Genomic DNA, 26,321 nt, shown 5'->3' on the forward strand with positions numbered 1-26,321 from the left:
AGATATATTTACCTACTTGTTAATTATATAAGACAAATCTATTGTTAATGTGCTAAAGAGAATATATGAAAAATGTGTAATAGACTAAAAACAAATCCATTTAATGTATTTTTGATTCATTTTAAACAACTTTTGAACCCAGTGTCACACTAAAAAGTGTACTATATTTTATCTACATAAAAGTGAATTCCATCCCATTTTCATTCTTAAGCTTTCTTCTTCAATTGTTCATTAATTATGTTTTACTTTTTAATATTGTTCTGAAAAATTTATAAACTGCTACCAATACCTCAGTGATCAAAAATACATTCATTTGGTCTGGTTTTTGTTTTTTATTATTAATATTTTATATCTTTACAGAAAAGTTGCAAAAGATACAGTGACACTTACTTCTGAGTAAACATGCACAAGGTCATTCTCTAATAGCCAACATTGTGAGAATGGGTGGCTCTGGAGCTGATTTCAAACTGACCCAAATGTGTGATCAGTGTGGAAGTCTTCCCACCTTACATGTTTTGAGATTGTTCACTCTCTTTTCCCTGAGTGCAATCTTTACATTTGTGTTTCTATAGCTTTGCATTCTTTGAGCTGTAAGTACATGCAGAAATGGTAACATCTCTTAACTTTTATGGAATGCCTTCTGTTGCCTTTGGACTTACTCGGAATCTACTGGTAATGTACAATCACAAAAATGGTGCAATTATGCATTTGAGGAATAGTCTACCAATCAGTCATCTCTAAGTTGGTTTTCTGCAGATATGCTGGGTTTTGACCCATTCAGCCTCCAATCTAATTGAAGTCCAATACATTTGGTGGGCAGCAATTTGGAAAAGGATGATTTGTTATATGATCCTATTTGTTGTTAGCTATTAGTATGCAGCCTGTGTCAAGATGATGTTGACTAGACAATTCACCTAGAATATGTTTGAAATTTCCACTCCTACATCAATTGTATGAAGAGACAAGCTGAAGCTACAGAAGCAATCTGTCCTATCTCATTCTCTCAAGCTAGCAAGATGATGTAATCTATTGTACTATTGATTCTACCCTGTTGTCCATGTCATTATAGCTGCAAGCAGAATCTATCTTTTGCCTTACATGTGCCAGTGTTTCAAATGACTGACATTTTGATTGTACTGCAGAAATACCAATTTACTATAACAATAAAGGCAATAGGTAGAGGCAGACTTGCCAATGATAACTTCACATGAATACAGATGGGGCAGGGGATGCAGATTAGCTGTTGGCATGAGGAAGAAGTACACTTTAATTAAGGAGACATCATTTTCTGTTTTGAAACTCCCAAAGTGCCATTTGAATAAGATTTGTTTATATATGTAATGGTGAAGTAGGGGCTGGGGAGCATGGTTCTCTTTTAATTTGACTGTCTAGGATGCTGAAAAAACAAAAAAAAAACCTGCCAAAATCCCCATTTACCTTTCATCTTCATAGAAGGAGCATATTGGGAGATGCTGCTTTTCAAAGGAACCTGTGGTTTTGCACAGTTTGAAGCTATCCATGATAGCATTGCTCTGGATAATGAGTTAATAACCAAACTGGCTCCTTTATAGCACAGAGAATGAGCAGGGAATGAAAGCCCAGCTTTCTGATGGAAAAATCCATCCAGCATATGCAGGAATTGTGGAATGGCTATTGTCTCTACAGTACATATCATTTAGAAAAGTGATACGGATATATTTAGATATTTCTCATATATCATTTTTGATTTGGCTCTTTCCTAATTCTGTGATCTTTAGTGGGGAAAAAAATACTGCATTGCTTAACCTACTTTTTGTCCCAAGTCTACTTTGGATTACACTTCAACTTCTTCTCCTTCTCCCTCTCCTCCTCTTCCTCCTCAACTAGGGATATGGCATTGTAGATAATGGTGTTGCTCGATTTTGGCACGGTATATTATCCTTAAAGAATAGAGTTCTGTTGAATCAGACTAAAGCCTAGTTGTACATGGTGGCTTTCGCTAAACCCTACTGTTGTTTGGAGTTTGTTTACTGTGTTCTGTGAAATCAAACTTTGGACTCTAGTCTAGAAGGTCCAAAGGCAGCTTATTAAGGCAACTTTTCCTGTCCAGTATTATGACCTAGTAATAAATAGTTCTGTAGAACATTCCTTTGGAACCAGGAAGCTGTATATCCTGCTTAATAGTTGTTGATATTCACTTGGCATTTATTTGATCTCTTTCAAAGCATCTCAAGTTGAGGGCCATTCCAATGACTTCTGTCATCCAGTTCAATCTGTTCATTACTTTTTGTGAAGAAGTACTTCTGGAATTACCTCCCATCTTTTTCTTGGGACATTGAGCACTGATTTGCAGGGACAGCAGTTAATGGTTTATAACACAGAGATAAGATACATGCAAATCTTTCTCTGATACTCCAAGCACTATATTTTTTTTAACAGGCTGAAATGTAAATTCCCCAGAAGTTTCATCTGCCCGAATCCTAATATTAATTCAAATTGGGAAAAGTGGAAGAATAAGTCCTTAGGAAAGTATAGCCAGCTAAGGAAGTGCTAAGAACTTTAAAGGGAAGATCTAACAGGAAAGCAAAGTGGGGAAGCACAGACATCTCTTTATTGTCTGGCATGAAAGAGAATGGCATAGTCAGAGAGTTCTAAGGAAGTGTCCCCTCCCCGCCCTCAGCCAAAGGATCAAAAAGACCAGACAGAAGAGAAGTTGGAAGAAGATGAATTCACAGACGAGCATGATTCAGTAACTCGTGATTTGGCAATAGTGATGAGGAAAGTTTCCAGGCTGAAAGATTGTGACCTTCTGCTCTAAGTAAACTGCTTCAGACATCTTTCTGAACAGAAGAAAGAGACCCACTGATTTTTTTTAAATTGTTTTAAGAATGTGTGTTTTGAACTCTCATCTTGTTCTCTAAGTTGTGGCACTTTTAAAGAAGGGTCTGTAAATTTTATGTGAGATGAACTCACGAGAGATCGATGGGTCGTTAAGGTGCTTCCAAGTAAAAGAGGCAGGATGCAGAGATGCAATCATAATGAAGCTTTATTCATCGATAGATTATATAGAAAGAGCTATATGGCATGGAGGCATCCATGCTTGTATGATAGAGAGAGAATGCATGCAAGAGAGAGAGAAAAGACGAGAACAAAGAGCAGCCCCTGAGCAGAGGTAATTATGGGGGGTCTCAGCCCCTCCCTAACCATAAAACACTCTCGCCAATGGGGATGCAGGGGTCTGGGACCCCTGACTCATCAGTGGAAGCAAAGAAGCCTCTTTGCTTCCATCTGATGACCTTTTTGGGTAACTGCCATGGCTGGCACAAAACATCTAAAATTTTATGGTTTGAATGCTTGGCTTACTGGCTACAAGTTACATGGATTGTACTCAAGCATTGGAAAAGCACCACGTTGGAAGAGTCTGGCTTTCAAGATCTCCTCCCCCCCCTTGTTATATCCCTGAGATATTTTAGTAAAAGTAGTTGGATCTCAGATTGGTGGATGTAGAATTGAAAAAAAGGTGGCACATTACTGTGGTATATTGGCTGGCTCCAGTTATTAATTTTTAGTAATAGAATTGGACATTACAAGCACATCCTTTGAAATCCTGATACTCCCCAAGCTTTCGCTATTTCATAGAATTACAGATTTGAAAAGTGCTATTTAAACCATTTATTTAATCCCTGGTTCAGTGCAGGAGTCTAACTTAAAATATTCCTTATATGTTTGGATAAATCTTCCCAATAGCTCTCTGGATACTTGGTTCCACTGCTGAATTGCTCTTATCATTAAGATAAGTTCATTAAGATATTTTTCTTAACATTCAATCAGAAATTATTTTTCTTTAAGTCTATTATTCCATTTACCATACTCAAGGACAAGTAAAACATGAGGACATCCTTATAATCTACCATCCCTGGGAGGAGCATCTGAGTTAGCTCGGGAGTTCATGGCTTCCATGACGGCCATGGACCTGACGCAGGTAATTCATGGACCGACTCATGAGGGAGGCCACACCCTTGACTTGGTTTTCTTATCTGGTCGGTGGTTAGATGATCTTGGTGGGGGCTCCCCAATTGTTATGCCCCTGTCATGGACCGATCATCATCTCCTGTGGCTGGTCTTCCGTTTTGCCACTCCCCACCGTGGGGTTGTTGAGCCAACTAGATGGTTCCGTCCCAGGCACTTAATGGACCCTGAGAGGTTCCAGGCAGCACTGGGGTCCCCACCTGCCTCCTCAGCTCACAGCTCGGCAGATGCCTTAGTGGAAGCCTGGGAAAGGACGGCCACTGAGGCACTTGACCGAGTTGTACCCTTGCGGTCCCTGACCCGGCGCAGATCCCAATGGGCTCCATGGTTTTCCGCGGAGCTCTGGGAGATGAAGCGTCGGAGACGGGGCCTAGAGAGCGTTTGGAGGTCCAGCCGATCTGAATCCGACCGATTGCTGGGACGCTCGCAGTCGGTGTTGGCAGGGGGGCAGAGGTCGACCGCGAGGCCTCTGGTTTGTGGAGTTCCTCAGGGGTCGGTCCTCTCGCCTCTCCTGTTCAACATCTACATGAAACCGCTGGGTGAGATCATTCGTGGTTTTGGAGTTGGGTATCATCAGTATGCTGATGATACCCAACTTTTCATTTCGACCCCAAACCACCCCAGTGATGCCCTCGACGTGATGTCCCGGTGCCTGGAGGCGGTCCGGGTCTGGATGGGGAGGAACAGGCTTCAACTCAACCCTGACAAGACTGAGTGGCTGTGCGTACCGGCATCTCGGGATATTCAGGATATCCCACCCCTCACTATGGGGGATGAGTCATTACCTCCTGTAGATAGGGCTCGCAATTTGGGAGTCCTCCTAGATTCACAACTCTCCTTAGAAGACCATATTGTAGCTGTGACTAGGGGGGCCTTCGCCCAGGTTCGCCTGGTATGCCAGTTGCAGCCCTATCTAGACCGGGATGCCTTACGTACGGTCACTCATGCGCTCGTGACCTCTCATCTTGATTACTGCAACGCTCTCTACATGGGGCTACCCTTGAAGACCACTCGGAGGCTCCAACTGGTACAGAATGCAGCCGCGAGAGTTGTACTGGGAGTTTCCCGATACTCCCATGTCACACCTTTGCTCCGTGAGCTGCATTGGCTGCCAGTTGTCTTCCGGGTGAGGTTCAAGGTGTTGGTAATGACCTACAAAGCCCTTCATGGCATGGGTCCAGAATACCTTGGGGAGCACCTGCAGCCGGCGTCTACTTCCCTCCGCCCAGTACGCTCCCACAGAGAGGGTCTCCTCAGGGTGCCACCGGTCAAAGAATGCCGACTGGTGGCCCCCAGGGGGAGGGCGTTCTCTGTGGGTGCACCGGATTTATGGAACCATCTTCCGGTTGAGCTCCGGATGGCGCCTGATCTCCGCTCCTTCCGGCGCGATCTTAAAACCCATCTTTTTGAACAAGCTGGCCTGGCCTGATGGGATGGGGTGGGATTTTTATAAACGACTATAATTTTAAATTTGTATTAATTTTATGGGCATTGTTTAATTATGTTTTAATAATTTTAATTTTTGCATCTAGTTTTTATGTATTGCCCTGTTCGCCGCCCTGAGTCCCCTGGGAGAAGGGCGGTATATAAATTAAATTAATAAATAAATAATAATAAATAAATAATAAATAATAATACTTCCAGCTAGATTTATACAACATTTAATCTGGTTCCATAATTAACCCTGTTTGGGAAGTTATGTAATAACATGGCTGCATCATAAAGCAGCCAAATAGGCTGGCATATCCCCCAAGTTAAAACTAACCAAACCCAACATATTGCATGTGAGCCCCTTGATCTTTAATCAGTCTAGCTAAATAGGTTGTGGGTAACCAGTCAATAATGCTATCATAGCATACACACACCCTAACTCCATTTGTCAAGTCTAAGCATTCCTAGGTGATTTTATCTCCCTTCAGATGTCTTAGTTTCCAGTCCCTTGAATATTCTTATTTTGCTTAATAGCAATAGCAATAGCAATAGCACTTAGACTTATATAGTGTTATTACAGTCCTTTCTAAGTGGTTTACAGAGTGAGCATATTGCCCCCAACAATCATTTTATTGACTTTGGAAGGATGAAAGACTGAGTCAACCTTGAGCCAGTCAGGATTGAAGGATTCGAACTCCAGGCAGTGAGCAGAATTAGCCTATATAACCGTATTCTAACTACTGCACCCTCACTAGTACCTTTAAAGTACCTCTTCTGTTTTCTAAACCTTCTTAATGTCCTGTGCCCAGAACAGAGCACAGTATTCAAGGAGATATTTGAATGGTGCAGAATAATTTAAATATCTGAAATTGTATTGTTAATGATATTGCCTAAAAACTGCATTTTTTTCAGTCATATCAGATTGCTGATTCCTATTCATCTTGAGATTGACTATAATTTCAAGATCATTGGCAGACACATGATTAAAATGTCATGTATTTGTTATTGCTGCTGCTAAAAGATAGCAATCCACTGCACAGGACTGGAAGATTCTTCATTAAAACACATCCTGCCTTTTTCTTGCTTCTGTTTTAACAGGACTGCCATACCTGGACTGCAAAAATGTGGATTATTAATGAGCAACAACAAAAAATTAGAATGTTACTATGTCTCCTTGCTACTCATAAGGCATCCAGATTTTTAATTTAATTTAATTTAATTTATTAATATTTCTATACCGCCCTTCTCCCGGAGGACTCAGGGCGGTGTACAGGGCAAGAATAAAACACAGAAATTTACAAAAACTAAAAGATAATTAAATACATGCCCGATTAAAATACAATTGATACATAGTAAAAACCCCAATAAAAATGATAAAAACCCCACCAATCCCCCCTGAGGCCAGGCCGGCTTGATCGAACAAGTATGTTTTCAGATCGCGGCGAAAGGAGCACAGATCGGGCGCCGTCCGGAGCTCAACCGGTAGCTGGTTCCATAGCTCCGGGGCGCCCACAGAGAAGGATCTCCCCCTGGGGGCCACCAGTCGACATTCTCTGACCGGTGGCACCCTGAGGAGGCCCTCTCTGTGGGAACGCACAGGGCGCAGGGAGCTTGATGCCGGCAGCAGATGTTCCCTGAGGTACTCCGGCCCCATGCCATGGAGGGCTTTGAACACCATTACTACTATGGGTAGTATCCCCAATTTTAAAGTATTTGGAAGGGACTTGTGAATTCTATTTGTCAATAATATCTGTGTATGGGAGCCCTTCTTCTACAACAGTCATTTTGTTTAGTTGCAACTAAATTGCATTGCTTCATTTGTAATAGAAATACGTTCCTTTCTCCCTCAGTGTTCAGCCATAATTTCCTTCTTTCTGTGCTGTTTATTTAATGTTTTTAAAAAGTTCTCAGATCCAAATGGCAATCACATGACTGAGGTGCTACATCTGCCATAAGTGCGAGCTGGTTGCCAAGCATCCAAATGGCAATAATGTGTCCGCACTTTGAAAACTGTTTGCCGGTCCATTTTTTTCAATGCTACTGTAACTTTGAACATGAAGTGTTAATACCAGGACACACTTGGAATATTGCATCCAGTTTTGGTCACCCCAATATAAAAAATATGTTGAGACTCTAGAAGGAAGAGCAACAAAAATGATTAGGGGGACTGGAGGCTAAAACATATGAAGAACAGTTATGGGTATTGAGTATATCTAATTTAATGAAAAGAAGGATAAAGGGTGACATGATAGCAGTGTTCCAATAACTCAGGGGTTGCCGCAAAGAAGAGGGAGTCAAGCTATTATTCAAAGCACCTGAAGGTGGGACAAGAAACAATGGATGAAAACTAATCAAGGAGAGAAGCAACCTAAAACTAAGGAGAAACTTCCTGACAGTTAGAACAATTGATCAGTGGAACAACCTGCCTCCAAAGTTATAGGTGCAACACTGGAGATTTATAAGAAGAAATCGGACAACAATTTGTCTCAAATATAGTTTCCTGCTTGAGCAGGGCGTTGGACTAGAAGATTATTATGTATCCAGTGCAGGCATCTGCATAGCAACAGCCACTAGGGGGCGTTGGCCTGGACGGTTTTGGCGGGAACCCTAGTTTCGGCGGGAAACCTAGGGCCAACCCCATTGGCTGGACGCCTACCTGGCTAGGTATTTAAGGAGGCCAGGTAACCCTCGTTCCCCAGTACGTTACCCCCCCCCCCAATAAAGAGCTGAACACGTACTCCAGCTGGCATCTCTTCCTTGCGTCGGACCCACTACATTACAAAGATCAATTCTGTTATTCTGTTAAATGGATGTAATGTACAGTTAAGGTACAGGTGCTCAGTGGAAGACTTAATTTGCCCATCTCTCCATAAGATTGGTCTGCTGATTTCTCTACAGTACTGCAAAGCATTTGTGTACCTTGTAAAGTATCACTGTGATATATACTATACTGAGCAACAGCTAAGCCTGTGTGGAAATCAGAGCTTGTGTGTGTGTAATATATACAAGCTGCTTTAGCTTGTAATTCCTTGTTTATGCAAGGAGGAGTTTGGGAAAAATAATTTTCACAAACCTTAAGGGGGTTTTATAGGTGAATTGAAAATTGCTGTGAATATCTCCTGGGAATATTTGATGACATTGTCATCTATAGCTGATTTGCAATTGCAAGTGAAACTTCAATTCAGTTAGTGGAACCATCCTCCCTCCACACACTCAAACAGCCATCTGATAAATATACATATTTACACAATTTGGTGAGTGAAGAATCATTTTGATCTAAAGAAAGGAATTCTAATATTATAACCAAAGCTGTTATTCAGTGGGTAAGGCTTTTTCCTCCCTTCCTCATCTCCAAGATACTTTAAAATTCTTTTTGGTTCTATTTATGAGTTTCCTTTTTTGTTGTTGGATTGCAGAAGATTTTAGTGCCATAGTTTCCAATGACAAGTCTCTTGATTACTTGTCATCCTCCCTGGTTGATTAGAAAAAGAGTCATGGGAAGAGTTTTCCTATGATGGCTTCCCTTGGGATTAATTAAAGTTTGGGAAGCCAGGGAGGCTGAGTGCCCAGAAACATGAAAAATGGAACATTTAATACATATCCCTAAGTTAGCTTTGCAACTATGAACCTGATATACTATCAACTAGAATGCTATGCTCCAAATAATTTTCCTTTGAACAACATTTGAATGAAACAATTTTTACATACTGCAACCCTAGAGGTCCTAAGTATTGTCAAATCCAGGATACAATTTGCTGAAGGAAATTGACCCTCTGAATTAATGATTAAACTTGAAAATGAAGACATGGATTTCCACATGAGTGCATCTGAAAAACATTTTCTGAATTTGCTTTTACATTTCACTCCCTTCTGCTGATTAAACATTTCCTTTTTTAAAAAAAGAAATTAATTTGGAATCACATAATGTAGCCCAAAAGATTATCACAATCTGCTACTTAGGAGCCTCAGAACTTGTTTTAATCATGTATTTCAACATTGCTCGGACTTGAAATGTACCACGCGCCTTTGCTTAACCCAGGGGTAGGCAACCTCGGCTCTTTTATGACTCATGGACTTCAAGTCCCAGAATTCCTGAGCCAGCTATGCCGATTTTGCCTATCCCTGGCTTAACCCATCACAGTCTAACAACATGCTAAAACATTTGAAATCAGTACCTTCATCTTAGACAAGCATAATTAATCTTCAAACACTGCTTTTCTTAACGTAAAATGCCCCAGAATTCAGAACCAAATTAACTTAAAGTATAAATCCCCTTTTAACTATTAATTGGTTCATTGCTAGGCTTGATGTATAATTATATTCTTTCTTCCTTACAGGCTGAAAAGATCATAATTCTTGTGATTCATTTAAAATCTCACACAGAACAGTATAGAACAGAATAACAGAGCTGGAAGGGACTTCGTAGGTCATTCATATTGTATACGGGGTACCAATTACATAAGCTTTTTCTATGTGATAAGAGTACATTAAAACCTCTTGAAACTTTTTGTTTAGAGCTGTATATTTTTAAAATTTCCATATCTTCACTGGAGGCAGATAAGTAACAATCTGTGGAGGGATTAAAGGTCTCTGATCAGTTACCACCAGAGGTTCTGTGGGAAGGGAAGTTTTTAAAAAAGTAAACATGGCAGTCACAATTGCACAATCAAAGGCCCACCCCTATTTTATGTGGTTGCTTTTATCATTGGCAATCAGTGAACAAATTTTTGATTCAGAATTTTGAGAAATAATGGGACATTTGTGACATGGACAGTTACAAGAAAAAAAATCTGTCTACCACAGAAATGGTGAAGAGAAGGAAAAATGATCACTCAAAATAGTTTCCCATTTGTGAACTACTGCAATGGTTCTTAATTAAACAGTATACCAGCTGCTGGAAAGTGTTCAGATGTATGGGCCCAAATAACAAACAGAATAGTTGAGTAAGCTTTTACTTTTACTTTATCTAATGACACTGAGGAGGCCCTACACCTAACTAACCAACTTTAAAAGACAGAGAGAAGCAAGCAGCAGATGGGGTTTGAATACCACCAGAACAGAGGTGAAGAAAGAGGGTTGAAATCTTCTTGTCTTTCCCACAGGACCCTACAGAAGACTAGAAAGCAATGTTAGACCTAGCTAGCCCAAGTGGGATTGGGGGACATGAGATCAAGCCAAAAAAGCCCAGGAAAGTTTAAACGAGATTGGGCTCCTTAACTCGGAGACTAGATTAAGAAAATCTGGAAAAAAAAGTCAGCTAGACAAGAACATAGTAGCATTTACCTTAGGTCAGCAAGGCGTACGGTCTAATGAAAACATCATTGTAGAGTCACGACACAAACACTGGCCTTTTCTTCAAGTATCACATCATATACATATCTCAAAGAGATGGGAGTTCATAGAGCCTTCGTCGTTTTGACAAATGTCACATGAGTCTGGATGCTGCACATTTCTTTTTTGTAGTGTCCTCATGATGCTGTCTTTTTCCTATCACAGCCCAAGAGACTGGCAGGCTTGGGTTCTCCTTCACTCTACCAATACTTGACTCTTATCTTCTGAAGAATCTGTGTAAGATTATTTATTAAACACATTTATATGGCTAAAAATCTCATACACATGTGACTCTTGCCATAATACACTCATTTCATCATATGTGCTACAGGATTTTGGAAATATCTATTGACAAAATAATTTATTTTTGGTATGAATGGGATTGTTATAGTTTATTCCAATCATTAGCTTCAGTTAATGGTTCTATTTTAAAAAAACATTTCAGAATCATGAAGTTTTGAAGATATTAATCTCACAACCATTTCAAGGAAAGTTATCAGTGCAACTTATGATTTTCTTAAGCAAAACTGATGTGCCAGAAAGCCTTCTCTTTTCCATAATTTCAAGTTCCATCCTGCATCAGACTGCAATTTAATTACAATTGTAGTGATGATCATTCCATCATTCATTCACTGATGCCATTCATTATTAGGATGCAGAGTATGGAAGATTTTGAATCTAATATGCAGCTGTTCATGGGCCACATCATATTCCAATTTCTCTTTGTAGGAAATATTTTTTAAAAACAACTTTCTCTGAAACTCTCCTCTGGGTAAGACTTATTAATAGTGCTTTGCATGTACCCAGAGCAAATTATACTCAGACCATACAAGATGATTTTTATAGTTTTTTTGTGATAGGCATTTTCTGATTTCTTATGTCTACACATGCACATATACTGTACATGTCCCAGCTGAACTTGCTGCCATTGACTATGTTCCCAGTTGGTATTATTTAATTGATATGTGACTGATATGGAGGCATTCTTTTAAGGTATGAGCTATGCCGTGCAGGGCCACCCAAGACGGAAAGGTCATAGCAGAGAGTTCTAACAAAATGTGATCCACTGGAGAAGGAAATTACAACACACTCCAGTATCTTTGCCATGAAAAATACATGGACAGTACCAAAAGGCAAAAAGATATGATGCTGGAAGATGAACCTCTCATGTCTGAAGGCGTCCAATATGCTACTGGGCAAGAGCAGAGGGCTAGTACTCGTAGCTCCAGAAAGAATGAAGCGATCGTGCCAAAGCTGAAAGGACGCTCAGCTGTGGATATATCTGGTGGTAAAAGGAAAGTCCAATGCTGTAAAAGATTTTTTCTCCATAGGAACCTGGAATGTACGATCCATGAATCAAGGAAAGCTGGACATGGTCTAATAAGAGATGACAAGACTGAATATTGACATCTTAGGAATCAGTGAACTAAAATGGACAGAAATGGGTGAATTTAATTCAGATGACCATCAGGTATACTCAGTGCTTTTTTTCTAGAAAAAAGGTGCCAGAACTCTCATCTTGGCAGCCGCAGGAGGCGGGGTGGGGTGGGGGGAGCATTGCTGCGGTCATGGGTGGGAGCAGTGTTGGTGGCGGGCTGCCCCCCAGGGCTGGAGCTGGCGCGGCTGGTGCTGTGGGAGCAGCGGGGCCCGCTCTATATGGCGGGGCTGTGCGGAGGCGGGGCGGGCCAGGCGATGCAGGGCGGCCACTTAGGCATGCAGGGCAAGGAGATGGTGGCACAGGTCCAGCACCAGGTAGGCCACCAGCCTGGCTGACACAGGGGAGCACAAGGAAGGAGTGCCAATGGACTTCGTAGAACCCACTTCCCACTCTTTGTCCTCTTTTACTTACTTAGTTGAGATAGTGTAGTTGGGAGGGATGCAAAGTTCCTGCCAAATCACCTTCGCTGCAGACAATTTGCCAGTGCAACATTTGCTGGCCAGGTCTTTTGGCACACTCAGCAGCAATTCCAATAGAGGGAGTAGCATAGCTTGTGCAAAAGCTTTTTTCTTTTTGTGCAAAAAAAGGGTGCCGGAATGCCATTCTGAGCGCTCTATGAGAAAAAAAGCCCTGCTTTTATGTTTTAATCTTATGATTTTAAAAATATTGTAAGTTACCCCAAATTTCACCAGGTGCATACAAATTGCATACAAATATTATATAATTGGTAAATAAAAGTAGAACATATGTTAAATATACATCAAATGATAATATGCTTCCCTACAAAGTCAATTCTTGCTCAATGACAGACCAAGGAGTTAACTTGGAAAGGCAAGAGGAAAATCTAGAAGAGGTCTGTGCAACTTGTAGAAGGGAAAGGCCCACACTGATAAATTAAAAATCTTTGTGGTCTGCAAAGGAATGCTGGTGGGCTAATCAATGATTTGGTGACTAGAGGAGCATCTACAGTGTTGGAGTTCGTGGTCATGGTAAGCCACGGAGACACTAGGCAACATGACTTTCAGGGCAGTGGTGGTGATTTTATTACTTTTTATTTTAAAGTCTGTGCTCTGTCCAAGGGTGCTTGGTAGGCTGCATGTACAGGCCTGGTCTAGAATTTATTTTATTTATTTATTTATTTATTTGATTTTGGAGCATTCAACTATCTAGAGCAGGCATGTCAAACTGATTTTGTTTGAGGCAACTTCTTATAAAAGAATTGCCATTAATTTGTTTTAATAAAATAATTTAAATCAATTTTTCACTTGATTTCAAATTAAATGAATTATATTGGTTGACAATGAGATTTTTTTTTAGTACAATTGCCAAATGCAATAAACTGGTTTTAGGTATATGTGTGCACTAATTATTTCAACACCAATACATTTTAACAAAATATTCCATTTGTAAATGAATGTAAATGCAAATTATACAATTTTTTGTGCAAAAATAAAACAAAATAACAGAATTAAGAGCTGTTATAATTAGTTATCCTTAGATAAAAAATTATTCCATCATCCAAAACTTTGTTATACTGTATTTAACGAACAGATGCTTTGGGATTAAAAAAAAAGACTGACTACATCTGATTGTGTATCACCATGGCATTAAAACAAAATTCGAACAGTGTATGAAAAATAAAGGTTCCGTTAAACATCTGCTGGCTATATCTATACATTTTCCTTGATAGCATATCACATATAATTGAAGATTATAATTAGTTGCGTGTGCACGTTCAGCAAGTGTGATGTATTTGTGCTGGCATTTCTAGGGCTCTTTCCAACCACATCCAGAAAATTTTGTAACAAACATTGGAATTCTTAAGGCCATGTTTTGTATTTCCCAGCAATCTGTTACTGGAAGGAAAAAGCAATCCCTGCTGTGTTACTGATCCCAGAGAAGCATTTGCATGTATGCAGGTATCCTTAGGGTGCCATAGTTATGGATGAGAAATATTGGTTGCAAAGTTGGCATTTCTGAATGTAATATAGATATTTTGGACTTATTTTTCTTTCATTGCATGTCTGATATTTTTAAAATGGCATATGCTACTGACTACACTTATGCACATATGTAACATCTTTTGCTAGGATACATGACCACTGCTTTTCCAGAATGTGAAAAGTGAAAGATTGTGACTAAACAAAATTTTAATATACAGATAATACCACCAGAAATTATTTTAGCCTTTTTAATAAATGTTGTTATTGATGTTAACCTCACCATGGAAAACATCACATTGTTACGTATATACTAGATTAATTATTTAAAGACTGAAGTGCAACATAACTAGATTCTAAATCATCTATTTTTCAAAACACACAACAGTACAAATAGTAAAAGTAAAGTCCAAATTAAGAACATTTGATTCTTAAGAATTGTTTAATTTGAAGTGGTTTAGTTGTAATAGAAGGTTAGATTCAAAATAGTTTCTAAGAGTCTGTACAAAAGATATTATATTTTTCTAGCATCAGCTAAATTAGACATATTACATCGAGAAAAATGTTTGATTTCATTGCAGAGATGTTAACAGAGGAAATAATTATTTTGTTATCTAATTTTACCTTCCGAAAGACTGAAGCAGATGAAAAGTGTGAGGTTCTTTCCTGTTGGCTTTTCTTAATTAGCTGTTTTAGATTCTAAAAGTTTAGTTCCCAAAGAAGTAACCCTGTAAATAACTGTAATGTCCTCCTGTAGGGCAGGCTCTTTTATGACTCAAGGACTTCAACTCCCAGAATTCCTGAGCCAGCATGACTCAGCTTGAAAACCTCTCACTAGCCAAACATTTCCCTTTATAAAAAGAAAGGAGTTAAGAGGATCCAGAGTCTCCCATAATTGGTCTTTGCAACCTACTCAAGAGCACATCATGAGAAAGGCAGGGCTAGATGAATCAAAAGTTGGAATTAAGATTGCTGGGAGAAATATCAACAACCTAAGATATGCAGATGATACCACTCTAATGGCAGAAAGTGAAGAGGAACTAAAGAACCTCTTGTTGCAGGTGAAGAAGGATAGTGCAAAAGTTGAGTTGAAACTGAACATTAAGAAAACCAAGATCATGGCATCTGGCCCTCTCAATTCCTGGCAAATTGATGGGGAAGAAATGGAGGTAGTGACAGATTTTATTTTCCTGGGCTCCAAGATCACTGCAGATGAGGACTGTAGCCAAGAAATTAAAAGACACTTGCTCCTGGGGAGGAAAGCCATGGCAAATCTAAACAGCACACTAAAAAGCAGAGATATTACCCTGCCAACAAAAGTGCGTATAGACAAGGCTATGGTCTTCCCAATTGCAACGTATGGCTGTGAAAGTTGGACCATGAGAAAGGCTGAGCGCCAAAGAATTGAGGCCTTTAAACTGTGGTGCTGGAGAAGACTCCTGCGAGTCCCTTGGACTGCAAGGTGATCAAAGTGGTCAGTTCTAGAGGAGATAAAGCCTGACTGCTCTTTAGAAGGCCAGATCCTGAAGTTGAAAGTCAAATACTTTGGCCACCTAATGAGAAGGAAGGACTCACTGGAGAAGAGTCTAATGCTGGGAAAGATTGAGGGCAAGAGAAGAAGGGGATGACAGAGAATGAGGTGGCTGGATGGAGTCACTGAAGCAGTAGGTGTGAGCACAAATGGACTCCAGAAGATGGTAGAGGACAGGAAGGCCTGGAGGAATGTTGTCCATGGGGTTGCGATGGGTCGGACACGACTTCGCAACTAACAACAAATTCAAATATTTTATGCAAGCTGTTTTGAAAAGGGTTTGAGAAATAAAGCTAGTATAAAATTAGATAGCTAGACATTTACCAGGAGAATCCTTTGTAGTCATTATCCTAATATTTGACCAAGTTCACCAGCTTCTAAATTGCTTGGTAGCACAATTCAGGATTCTGGTTTTGATAAAACTTTAGGGTCAGAATATATGAACCACCACTGGGCCTATCCTCAGTTCACAGCTTGGTGCTGATGTTTCTTGTAGACCAGGTATAAATTTAATAAATACATGAAAAATATATGTACAGAATAAAGATGCACAGGTAACTGAATTAGGGAGATAACGGCAAATTTTGAACTTATTTTTACTCTTCTTAACCTATAATATGTGCAGCTCTCCCGTTGTTCAGTATCAATGGAGAAATTCTATGTCTTATTTTTATGCCACTTTGTCAGGCTTGTTGATGAGACTTAGCAGTTGTTCCCAACACTTGATTTTAGTATGGCTTAATAGGATTAAAAGAGGGGACATAGAGCATGTGCTTCTTATGGGAATGTGGGTGGGCAGATACTTTTGGAAGCAAGGGGTCCCACAATGTGGGAATGTGGGAATAACCTTGGGAGACAGGAGGGAGTGCCATAGACTGGACAACTGATATGTAAAAGCTATTTCAGTCAACCAAAGGAGAGGGGGGGGGGAATGTGGGATGGGTTTTTTTCCCCAGAAGGGACTCTCCCTAGTTTTCCAGAAAGTAAAAAAAGAAGGATGCAGAGAAATATTTCAAATATTTTGAAAGAATCTGTTAATGTGACCTTACATTGAAGATAGAATTATTACTTATGGTTGTGCTTCTTGTCTGGACTACTTTGAAGGATTTATAAGTTCAATCTTGTATGGTCATTTCTGCATACATTACATACAAGTAAACCAGTCCTATGTCATGTAAGGCTTTAATGAATACCTTCAATTGCATCTGGAAATCTATTGGGAATTGTACCTTGCAGTGTAGCAGTGTTACATCCATGTAATGAGCTGCACTCAGAACTATCTGCACCACTGCATTCTGGGCCAACTGAAGTTTCTCAAGGGTTTTCAAGGGTGGCCTCATGTACAGTTTATTGCAGTAGTCTAACTGGAGGTGACTAAGCTGTGAGTGACCATGAGCAGAGCTTCCTGGTTCAGGAATGGGCACAACTGACACACAAGATACAGTTGTGCAAAGGCCCTGGCCATAACTATTACCTGTTCTTTTATCTGGAGCTAGGAGTCCAGGAGATGCCCCTGCCCCATATTCACAGCTTACCCCCAAAGTATGACCGAAAATTATCAGCTCTAATTAAAATAGGGTTAAAATGATAATGACCTAAATATCAGTCTAACGTAGTAAATCTATCTTCTTTTCAAATGTCTTTATCATTAGTTTGTATTGATTTAGCTCAAAATCTATCTTTTCACAAATAAATGATGTTCAGTAATGCTTTCTTCAATGAAGACTTTGAATCTGGATCAAGAGAAAAAACACCTGGAAAATGAGACATTTTGAGATAGAGTAGTCCTATATGCACTGCCAAAAATTTGAGAGCATGCATAATTAAAAGAGGACAAAAGCTAATGCATAACATTTTCACAAGCTAATGCATAAACCTAGCTGCAAATTTAGAAATCTATATGCTATTAAAACTCTTGTCATGACCTTTAACCAGGTGAAACAGTATATCATAGAGCAAGAAGTTTTGAACCAAAATACCTCAAATGAACTAACTTATAGAATGTGTCCAAAATCTGGAACCCATGACTCCTGCGTGAACGAAATTTGGAAAAGTTGTGGCTGCTTCAGAAAGGGAAGAGAGATTTCTGATACTTCCTGTCAGCTTTTCACAAGGACACTCAATGGGGAAGCAGGCAGGAGGTCGAAAGGTTCTCCTGCTCTCACCGGTTTTTTGCCTAACTGTTTCTCCATTTAGGTAAGGAAATATCTCAGAAATGACAATGCAATGGCATATGGATCATGTAGCAAGGATATAAAAATCTTACTGCACTTTGGGAAAATTGTCATCAGGTAACCTATGTATCAGCCCAGTCTCCTGAAAGGGCAACCACAAAACTGAAATCCCCTTTTCTTAGAGTTCTTTGTATTAAACTTGTTCTATCCCAGAGTTCATGAACTAGAGTATGGCATAGGTAGACAATCTGGGGCAAGACCAACAAAGGACTGAAGGATTAACAAACAAAAGTAAGGTCAGGGTCCTGCAGACTTGTAGGCAGTTCTCCTGTGTCATGAGAGAATCAAGGGCAGTGTTTCTACTGAGGTTTCTGAGCCAGGTTCTGGTTTGCCAGCCTCGTTTCCCATCACCTGCTCTTCCATCATCTTCCTGGAAGATCCATCTGAAATGGCCATGAAAAAATTAGAAAGGAGAGATTTAAGCCTCTACAAACTAGGACAGATGGATATTCCATTTGTGGGGGAGGAGTTTAGCACCCTTCTCCTGTCTATCCCTAAACACTTAAAGTTGCTACTCCATTCCATATTTTATAGGAATTTTATGGTGGCTACATCTGTGTCCATAATGAAATGTAGAGATGGGATTTTTTTAAAAAAATATTATTGGTGTTTTTCAACAGAATTAAAAACAATACACATTTTGAATTAAAGAATAAAGAAAAGTAGTAAGAAAGTGGAAAAGAAATATAGAAAAATAAATTTAAAAAGAAAAGAGATATAAAGAAGTGACTTCTGATCTACCTAACAGCAATTATAAATGCATTTATATTTTACCATCTCTTTAAGGTTATATCATAATTTCTTTTTCATAAACTACCTTTTCTAATTTAAAACTCATAAATCACAAGTTCATTCTCTCTCTCTCTCTCTCTCTCTCTCTCTCTCTCTCTCTCTCTCTCTCTCTCTCTCTCTCTCTCTCTCTCTCTCTCTCTCTCTCTCTCTCTCTCTCTCTCTCTCTCTCTCTCTAAGCAAAAAGTCTATAAGGGGTTTCCAACCACTGATAAATATAGTTGTTTTTCTTTTTCTAACCAAACAAGTTAATTTTTCCATCTTTGCTAGTTCTGTCATTTTTACCAACCAATCCTCCAATATGGATATGTCAATGACTTTCCATTTTTATATGCATAATAGTCTCATGGCACTAATCACATAATTCGTTCAGAGATAGTAAGACCAATTTTTATTGTATTCTGTGGATGCCATTTGAAACTTTTATGCTTTGTTATGTAATAATGTCAGAACATGTTAATTGCAATGGTAACAATCATAGAATATTGATTCCCAGAAATTATTCTTTTTAATCTTATCAGTCTAATGGGAAGAATTTCCACTGACACAAACTGTTACAAAAGTAAGAAGAATATCAGTGTCACATTATGGAATGTATAACAGCTTCAATAATATTTGAAGCTGCTATAGAGCCTAAGAAACTATCTTTGCTTTCTTCTTTATTTTCTACTTCACTATTTCCATTTCAGTCCCCAGAGGCCCAGAAATTTATGGGTACATGGGCTCAATCTTTATGGTCTCTTGAGTTGGAAAATCAGTAACTGACCTCTTCCTTTTTTTTTCTTAGTTTAGAGATTTTTCATTCTTGGAGCTAGCATAGGGTTAGGGTCTTTATCACTCTATGTTAGCCCCTAAAGATGCATCTATTATCTGATTGAATGGACAAGCAAAAGTATGAATTATATGAATGGTAGGTATTTCTCTCTGTGTGAGGTCTTTAGTTGCTCTCTGAGCTCAGTTGCTTTCTTGCAACTTCATTACCTAAAGTTTCTTGCAACTTCATTAACTAAATAACACCATCTAAAAGGGAGTGGGTTGCGCTCTCATTTCATATAATAGTGGCTTGCCCTGTCAGTGTTGAGAGCGGTTTGAATAGGCTTTTGTTTACTGTTATCTTGTATGTCTGAATTGGTAGTTTCTTGATGGGGTATTGTTTACTTCTTGATTGTTGATTTAGTGTTATTCTTGGTATTAAACTTTGCTCATCTTGGTTTTGACTGCTGATGAAAAGATGCTTTGATCTTTTGTTTCCTTTTTGGCTTTTTGATGGTCTCGTTGAGTGGTATGTAGATGTTTATCTCTCTGGGTCTGTTGATGACTGATTTGTCTGAGTGCCAGGATTCCAGAAATCCTCTAGGGCTTTTGGGCTTGGCTTGGTCTAGGATGCTCACAGTTTCCTACTGCAGTTGAAACTATGTTATGTTGTGAAATTAAGGAGTTTTCATCATGTCTTCTGGCTGCCACCTGGTATTCATATACATTTCAATCTGTACATTTCACCATAAAATGCCTATAAAGGTAAAGGTTCCCCTGCACATGCGTGCTAGTCGTTTCCGACTCTAGGGGCCGGTGCTCATCTCCGTTTCAAAGTCGAAGAGCCAGAGCTTGTCCGAGGATGTCTCCGTGGTCATGTGGCTGGTATGACTAGACACCAAAGGCGCACGGAACGCTGTTACCTTCCCACCGTAGTGGTCCCTATTTTTCTACTTGCATTTTTATGTGCTTTCGAACTGCTAGGTTGGCAGAAGCTGGGACGAGTAACAGGCGCTCACTCTGCTATGTGGCACTCAGGATTCGACCCGCCAAACTGCCGACCTTCTGATCGACAAGCTCAGCGTCCTAACCCACTGAGCCACCGCGTCCCTAAAATGCCTATAGGTATTGCCAAAGCAGATTGAATAAAGCAATCCTATTTAAGTGGTTCGAGAATCCAGGAGAAAGAATGGTTAGATTTAACAAATAAATGAACAACTATACACTTGGACTAAAAAACTGTAATTTAACTTACTTGGTGTAGGTTTGTTCCCAATTGGGCTACTAATTCTATGATTTCAGTTGAGAATGTCTTCCTCTAGTCGGTTTCAAAGATAACCTTATAAATTTCAGAACCAAATGTGAAGACAACTTGATATTTTCTGTTTATTAGAAATTAATTTAAGTAATAAAAAAGCAATTTAACTTACTTTGGGATATGTTTGTTTCCAAATGAGCTACCAACCCCACAATTTCAGTTGAGAATGTCTACCTCTAGTCAGTTTGAAAGATAATCTTGTTAATTTCAGAATGAAATCAGAAGACAGCTTGATATTTTTTTGTTTGTTAGAAAAGAATCCAACCAGAGTAGCTAGAATAACAACAATTGTATTGCTTTTGGAAACATTTGCCTTTTTTGTACCTGAAGCATTTGATCTATTGTATACTTGATTACCATAGATTAGATCTGAGAATTGTATTTAGCATGTTTTAAAGTATTTATGCTTGTATTCTTCCATCAGCAACACATACACTTCAAGTTGTAGAGTGATACTTGTGCATTTTTTTTGTCAGTGATAAATGGATGAAGTTTGTTTGAGTTTCTTGAAGCTGGGCATTTTTCATCATCTTGAGTTCACTGATAATTATTTCTGTTTCCATTGCTTGAAAGTTGAACCAGCAGTCACATATGACAGAGTTAAAATGACTGTTTATATGGCAGCTAAATTATGTCATTATCAGTTTAAGTCAGCTTTTGCTTTGCTCCTGGGGATAAAACAACAATTTGAGTCTTCTGAAACTCATCAGACAAGAACAGAGCGCCAAGAATATAAATCTTCTCTGCAGCCAAAATGTAGGGGAAAAAATGATTGTGTGAACATAGAAAAATGTGGTGACCATCAGATAAAACTGACAGTGATGCTCTTGATAGAAAATAAGTCAGATTGCTGACTGGTTGATAACTTTGATGTAATATTCTGCAATTATTTAACTGAGATTGTACAGTAAGATTAATAGGGAAAGATGATGAAAAAGATACATGTTCTACCTCCTTTCAAACATTTATCCTTTATTTATTTCTATATCTAAACTTAGATCTAATATGGATTGTTTATGATTGGAAGTAAACTAGGTAACAGAGCAGAAAGACCTAAAATGTATTCCTAAAGATAAATTGTTGAACTTTTAAACTGGGATCCAATATACAAATTAAGAGCATGAGCAGTGAGCAAAGAGGTCCCTTATATTAAATCTCATAGAGATTTAAGAGATAGTGCACATAGTCTATAACACATGTTGGTTGGGAATTCTGAATCCAAATGCTTCTGAAGGGGACAATATTGGGGAAGTATGTGTTATAGAAAGGGACGCGGTGGCTCAATGGGTTAGGACGCTGAGCTTGTCGATCAAATCCCGAGTGCCGCGTAACAGAGTGAGCGCCTGTTACTTGTCCCAGCTTCTGCCAACCTAGCAGTTCGAAAGCACGTAAAAATGCAAGTAGAAAAATAGGGACCACTACGGTGGGAAGGTAACAGCATTCCGTGCGCCTTTGGCGTCTACTCATGCTGGCCACATGACCACGGAGACGTCCTTGGACAAGCGCTGGCTCTTCAGCTTTGAAACGGAGATGAGCACCGGCCCCTAGAGTTGGAAACGACTAGCACACATGTGCGGGGGAACCTTTACCTTTACCTTATGTGTTATAGAAGGACTGGGATTAATTCTTGATATCTCTAGTTTACAGAATCAGATTAAAAATCTGGGACTTCTACCTGGGAAAATTTTAAAAAAGTAAATTACTGTACATAAGAAAACAATAAAACTTCAATCTCATGGTTATGGCAGCCATCTTGACATTGTTGGCCCAATCACCCATGGTTAAGCTTGATGTCTGCCTGAGTTCTTAAGGGCTTAGCAGCTATCAGAATAGCCATTACTAGGCTGGAAAGATAACTTTTCTGGTCTGGTGACTGCATTTTCTTCTGTTCTTTTTAGGATTAGAATAGTAAGTCTAAGTGTTACAAAGTTTCTTCCATTTTGCCCATAATCATCTTTCCTACTTCACAGATGTTATAAGGAAAGGAGATAGGACCAATTTCTCTATAACCTTCAAAAGCAAATCATATTTAGGACTGAGCTGATGGTAAATGTGCACTTACTTATCCTTCCAACTATACAGATGCAGTCACATAAATCTGTAGCTTGTATTTCAGAAATGTGTAAAGTATGTGATTCATCTCATAAACAGCTGTTGTGCGTGGTTAAATATGGGCTTAATGCCTTTAATGTTGGTTTTTAAATGTGCTGATCTTAAAAGCAAATCAGTTGCTGGTCTCATGATGCCAAAGAGAAGCATAAATAATACTGAAGTCACCTTCGATCTTAGTTGTTTCTTTGTGAGTTAGTTCAGAACGATCTACAGTAAATAAAGGGAGGCTCCCCGCTTCTTTGATGACTTTTGCCTTTCAGAGAGAGAAGGCAAAAATGATATACAAATATTAACAATAATGTAAAACTCACAGTATAAAGATGAAACTGTTTCTCCCAAAGGCACCTCAAAGAGAAGAGGAGATGTGTAGACAACTGTTTATTACTGAATCAGTGAATTCATGAGAATAAGCTAGTCTCTTGTCCAATAGCCCAGCTGGTATATGGCTGAAAAAAATCTCTTCCAGTCTTCTTTTTGCCCTCTTAAGTCAGACTAAAGTTTTGGCTAGAGCAAACAAGAAATCGGAGCAAGAGGAGTTTCCTTGATCTGTCCTTTATTTTCTGAAATAAGCCAAAACTAAGTACTTAAAAGAAAAGTTAGTAATGTTTCAGTAGTCAGAAGCTGTATTGCAAACCAGGGAAAGGGAAGATATGAGTAGAATTTTAAGCTAAATATGCTAGAGAGTTTTCCACAAGTTGCTCTTGTGGTGCAGAGACAATAATTTGGTTCTCAACACAACTAAGACCATGGAGCTTATAGTAGATTACAGGAGGAACAGATCAGACATTCAGCCCCTGATCATCAGCGGAGACTGTGTGGAGCAGGTGGCAAGCTTTAGGCTTCTGGAGTGCTCATGTTATAGCATTGGTTAAGAAGGCCCAGCAGAGATTATATTTTTTGAGACTTCTCAGGAAACAACAACTGAATGAAAAACTGCTGGTGACCTTCTATTGTTGCTCCATAGAAAGCATTATAACCTATTGCATTTGTATGTGGTTTGCTTGCTGCACAGTAGCAGATAGGAAAGCACTCCAAAGAGTCATACCTTTGATATAAAAGAGTGCAATTTCCATAACTGTAATTTCATGGGTACACAGTACAGCTCCCTGAATTTCATTTCAATGTAAAGAAAAAGACCCTGATGATAAGATCTGTAAACAGTGGCACAATGTGTCTACTGTATAGAGGCTGTGGAATTTCTATTTATTTATTTATTTATTTATTTATTTATTTATTTATTTATTTATTTATTTATTAGTTTTTATAAACCGCCCTTCTCCCGAGGGACTCGGGGCGGTGTACAGAGGAAGGAAGGTGTACAGATGAACAATAAAAATAATAAAAACAATAGTGAAAACAAACTGGGACCCCAATTAACGCTATCATGCCAGGCCGGACTGCTGGAACAGGAAAGTTTTTAAGTCGCGTCGGAAGGTACGGAGGTCGGGGGCCATCCGGATTTCGGTTGGTAAGCTGTTCCAGAGGGCTGGCGCACCCACTGAGAATGCCCTCCCCCTGGGGGCCACCAGCCGACATTCCTTGAGCGGTGGCACCCTGAGGAGGCCCTCTCTGTGGGAGCGCACAGGACGGTGGGGTGCTGACATTGGCAGAAGGTGCTCCCGTAGTTCAAGGTGCCATGCAGGGCTTTGTATGTCATTGTTAGCACCTTGAACTTCACACGGAAGGCAACCGGAAGCCAGTGCAGCGCACGGAGGAGAGGTGTGATATGGGAGTATCGGGAGGCTCCCAAGAGTGTCCGTGCCGCTGCACTTTGCACCAGTTGAAGCTTCCGAGTGGATCTCAAGGGCAGCCCCATGTAGAGAGCGTTACAATAGTCTAGGCGAGAGGTCACAAGGGCATGGGTGACTGTACGTAAGGAATCCAGGTCCAGATAAGGCCGTAGTTGGCGAACTAGTCGAACCCGGGAGAAGGCCCCCTTGGTCACAGCTCCTATGTGGTCTTCTAGGGAGAGCTGCGAGTCTAGGAGGACACCCAGGTTGCGGGCCCTATCAACAGGGGGTAGTAACTTGTCCCCGATGTTAAGCAATGGGACGTTCTGAATATCCTGGCTTGCCGGAACGTACAGCCATTCAGTCTTGTCCGGGTTCAGTTGAAGCCTGTTCCTCCCCATCCATTCCCGGACCGCTTTCAGGCAGCGGGACATCACGTCTAGGGCATCACTGATATTGTTTGGAGTTGGGATAAAAAGCTGGGTGTCATCAGCATACTGATGGTACCCAACTCCAAAACTGCGAATGATCTCACCCAGCGGTTTCATGTAGATGTTGAACAGGAGAGGCGAGAGGACCGACCCCTGAGGGACTCCGCAAGCGAGAGGCCTCGGGGTCGACCTCTGTCCCCCTGTCAGCACCGACTGCGAGCGACCCTGGAGAAAGGAGGAGAACCAACGCAGAACCGTGCCTCCCACTCCCAGTCCCCTGAGGCGTCGCAGCAAGATACCATGGTCGATGGTATCGAAAGCCGCCGAGAGGTCTAATAAGACTAGGACAGAGGAATGGCCCCTGTCCCGGGCTCTCCAGAGATCATTCATCAGAGCGACCACTGCCGTCTCCGTGCTGTAGCCCGGCCTGAAACCCGATTGGTACGGGTCTAGATAAACCGCTTCATCCAGGATCTGAGGAAGTTGGTGCGCCACCACGCTCTCAACAACCTTCGCAAGGAAGCGAAGATTGGAGACTGGACGAAAGTTATTCAAAGAGGATGGGTCCAAGGTGGGCTTCTTGAGGAGAGGTCTCACCACCGCCTCCTTCAAGGCGGTGGGGAAGTGACCCTCACTCAGAGAAGCAGAGATGACCGCTAGGAACCAGCCTCGTGTCCCCTCTCGAGCTGCATAGGCCAGCCAGGAAGGGCACGGGTCCAGTAAGCATGTGGAGGAGCTCAACCTTCTCATAATCCTGTCCACTTCCTTAGGAGTAACAGGATCAAATTCTTCCCAGATGACGTCGACAAGACTGTCCATGTCTTGTTCTTCCATCTCAGCCCAGTTGGAGTCCAGGCCAGTTTGAATCCGAGCAATTTTATCCAGCAGATATTGACCGAATTCCTCGGCTCGACCCTGCAAGGGTTCCTCCCTCACCTCTTGGTTTAATAGGGAGCGAGTCACCCTGAACAAGGCAGCCGGGCGATTATCTGCGGACGCGATGAGGGTGGAAAAATAGTTGGATTTTGCCACCCTTATCGCAGCGAGATAAGACCTGGTGAGGATTCTTAATCGCAATCGGTCGGATTCGGATCGACTGGATCTCCAACGGCTCTCTAGGCCCCGTCTCCGACGCTTCATCTCCCGGAGCTCCGCGGTGAACCATAGGGCTCGCTGGGATCTGCGCCGGGTTAGAGGCCGCATGGGTACAACTCGGTCCAGAGCCTCCGTGGCTGCCTTTTCCCAGGCTTCCACTAAGGCATCCGCCGAGCTGTG

This window comes from Vipera ursinii, assembly GCF_947247035.1.
Source record: "Vipera ursinii genome assembly, chromosome: 2".
Taxonomy (NCBI): domain Eukaryota; kingdom Metazoa; phylum Chordata; class Lepidosauria; order Squamata; family Viperidae; genus Vipera; species Vipera ursinii.